At 44.8% G+C, this 8,628-nt stretch overlaps 1 long non-coding RNA gene across 4 annotated transcripts; it reads left to right on the forward strand.

The window, feature by feature from the left end:
• The first annotated feature begins 105 nt into the window (after nt 1-105).
• On the forward strand, nt 106-5,270 carry LOC148052404 (uncharacterized). 4 transcript variants are annotated; one of them, XR_015698866.1, is made up of 6 exons: nt 106-646; nt 907-1,103; nt 2,653-3,111; nt 3,216-3,283; nt 3,824-3,864; nt 4,354-5,270. It is a non-coding gene; the product is annotated as an uncharacterized LOC148052404 (long non-coding RNA). The 4 variants fall into 4 exon arrangements; XR_015698868.1 differs by having other exon boundaries at nt 2,653-2,972; XR_015698869.1 differs by having other exon boundaries at nt 2,657-3,111.
• The last annotated feature ends 3,358 nt before the right edge of the window (nt 5,271-8,628 follow it).

Below are 8,628 nucleotides of genomic sequence, written 5' to 3' on the forward strand. Positions count from 1 at the left end.
GGCTCGGCCTCACTGTCCGCCCGCCCCTCCCCCCCCGTGCCAGTGCCGGTTGGTACGTGCCGCGCGTACCCTCTCCCCCCCCGCCCTGGGCGCGCAGTGGTAGGTGCCGCCTGACGGGGAAGCGGGAGGCGCGCGGCGGCCGCCATGGCGGGGGTGGCTCTCGGGGCGGCGGGGCCTGGGCCGCTCTCCCCGCCGCCGAGCCGTGGCTGAGGGCGGGCGGCCCGGAGCTGCTCCGGGCCTCGGGCCGCTCCTGGCGTGCTCTTGGGCCTGGCATGGCCGGAGGACCGGGTAGCGCTGCCCTCACAGTGGCTTTCTGTGGGCCGAGACCCGCATAGCGTGTGGGGGCTTCGCCGCCCTGCAGCCCCGCTGCCTTGGCAGTTCCGTGCGTCTTCCTCCAGTTCAGACAGGGAAAGCGTCCTGCCCTAAGTTACAATCGCTAATGGCTTTAGGGTCACTGGAGGGACTAATGTTGAGGTAGGCAGTCTGAAAATCTCGCTGGAGGCAGTTTAGGTTAGGGCTTCTTCAGGCTCTGAAGCCTTTGACCTTTTCCAAGGAGACTTCTGGAAAAACCTGAGAGGCTTTATGCGTTTTTAGGAATCCCGTTCTGCCGCCTCAAATGAGAATTGGAGAGGCTCGGCTGGGCAAGGTGTGACACGCAAGTGTGTTGATGGGGTTCTGTGCGGTGTTTTCACTAAATCCATATTTTATGAATAAGAAGGTTTTGAAAATAGTTATCGATAATATGATGGGCATCAATAGGGATTCAAAGTAATCTTAATTAAAATCCCCTATTTATTTAGATAATATAAACTGGGTTTGATAGAGCTTGACTTGAACCGACAGACTGTCTTAAACATCAGTTTTGCATTTCCTTTGTGTCTTCTCTCTCCTTCTGCCCTGCTTCAGAGCAGAACGTGCTGGCCGCTGCAGTCCAAGTCCCTCTGCCCCCTTCACAGTCCGTGGTCGGCTTCAGTGCAGGAACTGGTGAGAGCAGAGGGCGGGAAGCCAGAAAAGGAGACCTGAAAATTGACCTGGTGTTGAAAGTCACTGTAACTTCAGCTGAAATTAAGTGTAACATGTAACTCTTCTTTTTCAATAAAATGGTAAAAAACTTGTCAAACTGGGGATTTTTTTGCATATGGTGTGTAGCTAGCTTTTTGTAAGGGTATATACCCCTACTGAAAAGTGTTTGGTGTGGAGGAAGGAGTTAATTTATTATGTCAAGATAAAAATTGTATGATATGTATAAAACCCTGGCTTTTTATTTATTTTATATATATATGTATACACACGTGTAGTTTCAATTCCATGTTTTATGTCTCAATATCTGTAACTTAGAAGTAGAGGTGAGCACAATATACATGTTTTTATAGGTTTTTAAAATCAGTTGTGAATGTGGCCCTTTAGGCGTAGTAGTGTGTTCAGGTGGTTTGGGTTTGGGTTTGGTTTTTCTTTTTTGATACTCTAAATGAGTAGGCTAGCTTCTAAATGGGGAAGCATTTTGTACAGGTGTCCTACTTCTATCACTTAACAAGGCTGTTTAGTAGTAGTCTTACGTTCTGTGTGTGATGATTAATAGGATTTGTGTGATCCTACAAAGATCCAAAGTTGTGATCTCCGTGACCCTACAATGGGACCATCCTGCTGTAGTGATATGCTCGTGGTGGAACTTGGAATTTGTTGAGAGAAGCTGTTTCTAGTTCTGCTGCTGGTTTTCCTCTGTGCCAAATGTACCTGTCAAGTCAATGCGTTATCCCTTAATAAGGAGCAACACTTGTACATCGAAGCTTAATTTATTTTGTGTGAAATGGACAGATTATTTTAAAACTCTGTAGATATGAAATACTATATCCAGGCTGAAAGAGTGCATATCTGACGTCACTGGGCTTGGGTGAGAGTCTCTAATTAAAAGTTCTCACCTGAATAAGGTATTAAATTCCCAACTGGTTGTCCAGTCAGAGCTGAAGAGAGCAGAATAGTGTGTGTGGCTCTGTCAGATTACTGTAGATAAACATGATCTTGATGCTTTCAGCTGGCTTTTCTAGGTTATTATAAAGAGGTTAATCACATTAAGCAAATTGTCAGATTTGTATTTTCAAGGAGTCAAAAGCATTAGGCAAAATATATTTGAGCCACATACCTTGCTTCTAACTCCCAGCGTCTTTTTGATCGGGTCTTAGTTACCCTTTTATGAAGAAACATGCCGAATTTGCTCAGCAGATTCAGAACAGCTGAATTTGTTAACTTTTACCAGGACCAAAAGTGGAAATTAAAAAGCAGGAATAATAATGCAGAAAGACTGAGTTGTTGATTTGTAACAGCGCTCATGCTTTAATATGTGTTTTTACCATTTTAAGTTTCGTACAGGTATCACCATGTGATAAAGCAGGGCAGCTTGTGGACAGGATATTAAAACTTAATTACCGTCATACCAAACAATTGTTATATCTTCCTCAGTTCGGCATCTTTTCCTAGCAGCTTGGCATGTCCTACCGCATGATTTAAGACTTGATTCTTAGGCTTGAATGTGTTTTCAAATGCAAAATTATGTATTTCAGTCACTGCCACTTCAGCCAACTTAATTGTACGTTTGAAGTCATCATTTTGGAAACTGCTTGTGGTTTGCAAACTGACCGATGTACGCTCTTCCAGCCAGGTGCTGCGTGAAGAGGGCGTACGGGCGGCTTTGCGTTGTGGGGCTCAAGCCCAATTGCAGGCAGCACGCCGCGTGGCAAAAGAGGTCGTCCGGTATTCATCGTGTGAAGGAATCGTCACCGTCTGCGACAGCCTGGGTCTTGCAGGAGAAGCCGTCGATCCTGTTCACCTGAGTTGTCCATGTGATTTAGAGACGGATAAAAGGCTACTCTCTGTGTCGGAAAAGCAGCGGAAATTTGGCTTAATGATTATTAGAACCAGTATTCTCTTAAAGATGCGGTCAGAGCAATGGTGAAGATGCAGAGACTAACAGGAAGGTGCGTCTGCACGCGTGGCAAGGCGTGCGTGGTCTGCTGTGGGGTTGACCGTACGCTCCCCTGATGCAGCGGCTCCTGCCAGGGTCGCGACCAAAAAACTGGAAACCGCCCTGCTTTCAGCAGGGGAAGCTCCGCTATGGTAACACACTGTTGTCTCCAGTGAAGTTGATGTTTGGGTTTAAAGTTCTGGCAAAACAGTTTCAGACATGGCTTCATGATGTTTGTTTGTTTGTTTGTTTTAAGGCAGGAGCAAGCAGTGCTGTGAGCATTGGAAATTTAAGTTTTGCAGAGACTTGGAAGTGAGCTGCCGGGTGAGTGCTCTGTTTGCTAGGGAGGGCCGAACTCACGCTGTGCCCTTAGTGAAGGCAACCAGTGTCTGTTCTTGCTAGATTTGTCAAAGTTACGGGAACTCACTGTAAAAAAACCTACCAGTTTGTACTCAAAACTTACAAGAGGGATGGATGCGTATAAGAGACACGAACAATATCCTAGAGGCAGCAGAGGTGAGGGTTTTGCCTGAAGTGAAGAGTTTACCTAATCGCTTGTTTGAAAACACCTTGCAAAGCTGAGTGGTGTGTGTGGACGAACCAGCTGTGTTGCAGCTGTTCGGCGTTATTACTAGTCTCTGCAGAGGGTGAGTGGGCAGATTTCTTCTTTTGCTCATTACACCGATAGTTGATTCACCAGCCGGCTTGATTAGCAGCCCACTGAGCGGGGGTCTCGCAAGAAACCAGCCGCGTTGATTTGACATGTCGTAGAGTTGTCCGTGCGGGCTGCCGGAATAGCTGGAAGCCTTTAGGATGGTTTTTAGAGTTGCTTTTTTTTCCTTTTTTCTTTTTTTTTTTTTTCAGAGGAGTGGAAGGAGCTCATGTTGATCTGTATTACGGCAGCAGTAAGTAACTGCAGCGTGTACGTGCGTGTGAGCTGGGGAGTCACTAAATAATTGGTAAAGCTCAGCAGCTAATACATGTGGCCGTTATAATTACGGTGTCATCGATTTAGGTGCTGTGATTATTGCTGAAATGTGCATTGTTTAAAATATGATGGACTCATTAAACTTAGACAGAATGCCCTGGGTTTAGAGAAAACAAAGGAATCTAATATGAATGTACAGGTGAGACTGCATAGGTAAGAGATGATTTCATATGACCTTAGCACTAAAATTACTGCCTGTGAATTTAGTCAGTGGGAGAGAGAGCTGAATAAAGTGGGAGAAGGGCTGGAGGGGTAGTAAAGGCGGGAAGATGGCAATTTTATACATTTTATACACTTCTAATTTTTTAGTTTTTTAAATTTTTAGTTTTTTAAATTTTTAGTTTTTAATTTTTAGTTTTTTATTTTTAGTTTTTTAAATTTTTTAATTTTTAATTTTTAAATTTAGTTTTGTGCCACTTAATTGCAACACCAAATTCAGCTGTGATGCGGGTTGTTTGCGAAGGTCCGGCTGTGGAGGCAGCTGAGGACTTGGAGCGCCGTCTAAGCTGAAGTTGACTGCAGAGTGTCCTGGCGCTGCGGACCCGGCAAATGCTGCCTGGACGTTCGCAGGAGCGTGGTTTGAGCTCCAGGGAGGGATCTCTGCTGGCGCTGGCGCGGCTTTGGCTGGTCTGCTTGTGGTCTGGAAGGATCTGACCGAATGGAGCGCTGGTACAGAAGTCGTAGGGAGGCGAGATGCAGTGCTGAAGAAGCGGCTGCCCCGCGCGTTCCTTGTGCAAGGACGGCAGCTTCTCGGGTTGAATTGTAACGATGATGCATTCAGATTAAAAATGAATTTTAAAAATCACCTCATCGCAAACTCAAGTTGGAGAGGGAGGATTTATTTAGGATTGAAAAACTGGTGCTCTTTTCTTGACGCTGTCGTGCACAAAGACTTGTTTTCTTACTGAATCATTTTCACTGAGGTAATGTACTACTAAAAGAGGTAGAATTTCACAACTGTAGTAAAAAACTTCTGGAAATAACTTCCGTAGGAGCTAAAGAAAAAAGCCCACAGACCTGCTCCCTTAGTTAGCATTTGTTTATTGGTCAGAGTGACGTCATGTTTACCTTCCCGTCGCTACTATGCAACTACGGTAAGCAGAGTTTACTTCCTAGAATCGCAAAGCCGGTGTTACGTTTTTCTTTTAGTAGCATTGCACTGCACGCCGTGTGTTACATTCTCTTACCATCCAGAGAGAGCAGCTACTGGGGGAAGGTGGATGTTGTGCAGCTGGGCGTGTTGGTGCCTGCCTACGTGTATTGAAGGGCTGCGTTATCTGTTGTGGGTTTGCGTTGTTCAGCATGTGCAATAAAGGTATTCTGATGAGGAGTTTGTTTGGTGTCTCTGGTGTGTGTGCTGATTACTCCTCAGTGCTAGCCAAGAAAGCCAGCTTTACCCTCTTTGCAGGCATTGCTTCTCAACGGTTTAAGGTTTGCTACAAACAGGGTAAAATTCAGCCGAATGGTGTAACAGTATTAAAAATTAATTGGGCAGCGCTCTTACTGTTGCCAGTCCCACACCAAGCCAGTTCTGCCACTTCAGGATGGAGATGCTCATCTGTGTGAAACAGCTCCTCTATTGCTATTTTCCAAAATTCATGCATATCTTGAAATTAGAGTTAAAACTATAAACCACAGGCCTTGCACCTCTTGATTGAACAGTGTAAATTAACAAGGAGTCCAGAGTAACGGCCTCTAAATACATAAACATTAGAAGGCCTTTACTTCATCAGATTTTTCTGCCATGGTGGAATTAAATTTTTAAATCTCATATTTGCTGTCTAGAATGAAACGTGCTACCAAAGCATCCTGTTTAATCTGAAACCTCATCCCAGCCGAACAAGATCTGCTCACTTCATACGAGAAGATAAGGGGTCTCCTTCAAAATCTGAAAGCAGCTGCTTCGTCTTTTCCTGGCTCTGCCCGGCCTCCCCTGGGCGACTCTTCAGCCTTGTGATTTATGATGGGTTTAGGTGCCGGTTCCTACCAGCCGTCGGCGCGGGGCTTCATTTCTTGGGCGCGTCTTGCCAAACAAGGCCACCTGAAAGAGGTTCTTCCCCTCTCGCGCGAGCGCTTCACCCTCATGTTGCGCGTTTTGGCCTCCCCAGGCTGCGCCCCTCTCCCCTGCGCCCTTCGTGGGCTGGCGCTGCCGCCGGCCTGCTTGCCAGGGCGGCCCTGGCCCGGCACGCTGCGGGAACCCCGGTTGGCCACAGGAGCCCCCAGCCTGGGAGGACTTCAGAGCGCAAGCGGTGCTGAGGAGCGACGGGCTTGATTCCGCGGTTGCGTTCAGGAGAGTTGAATCTGACTGCTTTCGGTTTCGTACAGCGAGCAGGGCTTCAGCGGGGGGTTGAACTTGCTTTTGTTATCCCGAGGTCCATGTTTGGCATTTGCAGTCTCTTTTTCTCTTTTTTTTTTTTTTTTTTTTAGTTAAGCACTGCTTCCTAAAATAAGTCTAAATCCAGTGACTTTTTTCCCCCTGAAGTTTTTAACTTTTTGCATTGTTTTTCATATGTTTTGATAGAGCACGTATCTTTCGCCCTTCCTTCCTTTCTGGCCCCGTAGGAAAGCCCCCTGCCAGTATGTCTGTATTTCGAAATACACAATTTGTAGGAAGCTGGGGGCAGAAGGAGTGCTTAAGTTTCTTTTACAATAGAATGATAGCACTTTTAGCTAGAGTATATTTAAATACACAGTGGTCTTTTATTTTTGCTCTTAGAAATGCGCTTTTCTTTAACTCAACTTTTAACTTTAACTTTTTTTCTTTAACTCATAGCTTTCCCTGTATAAACTAAATACAACATTGCTCTCAAATGTTTCCTAGGCCCCTGTCACGTTATGGATAGATGGTTATTTTTCGGTAGCAGCGGTTTCTGAGGCAGCCAGCCTGTGGTCTGGCCAGCAGGGTGAGGGCTTGTACACCGAATATGCTTTAAGACTGTGAATCTAAAAGGAAATATTAGTGAAGCTTCCAGCTCCCCTGTCTCAGGATTCAGTTAATAAAACAGGAGCAGCTTGTTAAGGAGAAAAACATTTGTAAGATTTTTTTTTTTTTAAATTTCAGAGTGCCATTTAGAATTCTGTCCTGCTTCATATGCCCAGGTGAAATATTTTGAAATGCTGGCATGTGAAGCAAGGAGCAAGCGGCTCGGAAAGGCAGGGTTGCCCTAGCAACTGCGGCCTGAGTTTCTGGCTAGATTCAAACTATTGCTTTCTAATGTGTTGAGTTAAAGAAATCTCTGTGGACATTTAAAAAAAAAAAAACAACAGGTGAAATGATATTCTACATGAAGTTAGTTATGTTTTCGGTTTGCTGGTGCGTCTGATTATTTCACAACAGATGTGCTTTAAGTTGTACAGAAGGATTTTTTTTTTTCCATTAGAGCTTCATAAGTTATTCAAGAATTTAATTGATTTTGTTTTTTTAAAAATACAGTTTTGATGTTGCGGTAAGGGTGGGTTTGGGTTTTTTTCCCTTGCAAGGAGTGCCGGGGGTATCTGATACATTTTGGTTAGCTCTATTCAGCACATAACCTTACTTTTGCCAGGGAGCTGTAGGGAGCTTTTTCCCTTGTTCCAATTGTATTCTTTGCAGCTTATTTCTTACTCTGAATAATGTTACTCAATTTTCACTCTTTATGAAAAATGTATTGACATTTTCCAGTAGTGTATTTTGCTTTATAAACTGTGGGACTGTACGATATGCGGGGCGCTATATTATCGCGGCGTGTTATCACGATTGCGTTCTCCTTCCGCTTGCGCTGCCATCACGGAAAACGTCGGACCAAGAGCAGGCTGGATTCAGATCAGCCCAACGCAGGGAAATACAATGAGCACGTCTAACTTTTTTTCCTGAAGAAGTCTAAAGCTGAGAACGAACACAGTGTTATTTCTCGGGAGCACTTCGTGCGGTAGCTGTCAGAAGAACCAGAATGGGAATGCCTCTGGAAATGGGGTGTCTTCTTTGGCGGGGTCTGAAACGTCCTCTGAGCATCTTCGTCCTGGAGGTATCCGTTCCCTGAGATCCTTGGGGGAATTTGGGAGCCTGACAAACTCGGGTTCTGGGGAAACTAGGTGCACCCCTACTTCTCTGCCGGCTCAGGAAGGTAAGAGTTTAGGTGTCAGGTGCCATGAGAAGCAGCACACCCAAAGGCAGCACCGAATGAAGGGTGCGAGGCAGTTGTAGCAAAGTTAAGGCAAAATGCAAGGCAAAAGTATGTGACAATTAAAAAAAAAATGATATTCCCCTTGAGTAGCTTACGGCTCTGTGAGTGTGCGTTATGCCCGAGGGAATTCTCACTCCGAGACGGATAATTTGTGTGTTTGCAGCTCTTGTGCGGTAAATGTTGGACTTTTTCACCTGATATGCTTTTTAGTAGAATCCTTGTTAAAATTCGATGCAAGTGACTAATTCCTGATTTTGGTAAAGCTAATAAGGGATTCTAGGCTAAATAATTGCGTATCCCACTTTATTGTGTTCTTATGCTTGCTTGTTTCATAAAAATCATGCAGTGAAACATAGATCAGTAATGCTTGTTGCTTGATCCTGCTGCTGTATAGCTGATGAATTCATGGATTTAAGACAAATAATCCGCATTTCATTACTAGCAAGTGCTAGAAATAAAAATGTACTCTGGACTATTGGTTGAAAAACAAATCCTGAAGTCATAAGAGAGGATTAAAG

This window comes from Nipponia nippon, unplaced genomic scaffold, assembly GCF_047370975.1.
Source record: "Nipponia nippon isolate SJK-2023a ecotype South Korea unplaced genomic scaffold, ASM4737097v1 scaffold_5, whole genome shotgun sequence".
Lineage (NCBI taxonomy): Eukaryota > Metazoa > Chordata > Aves > Pelecaniformes > Threskiornithidae > Nipponia > Nipponia nippon.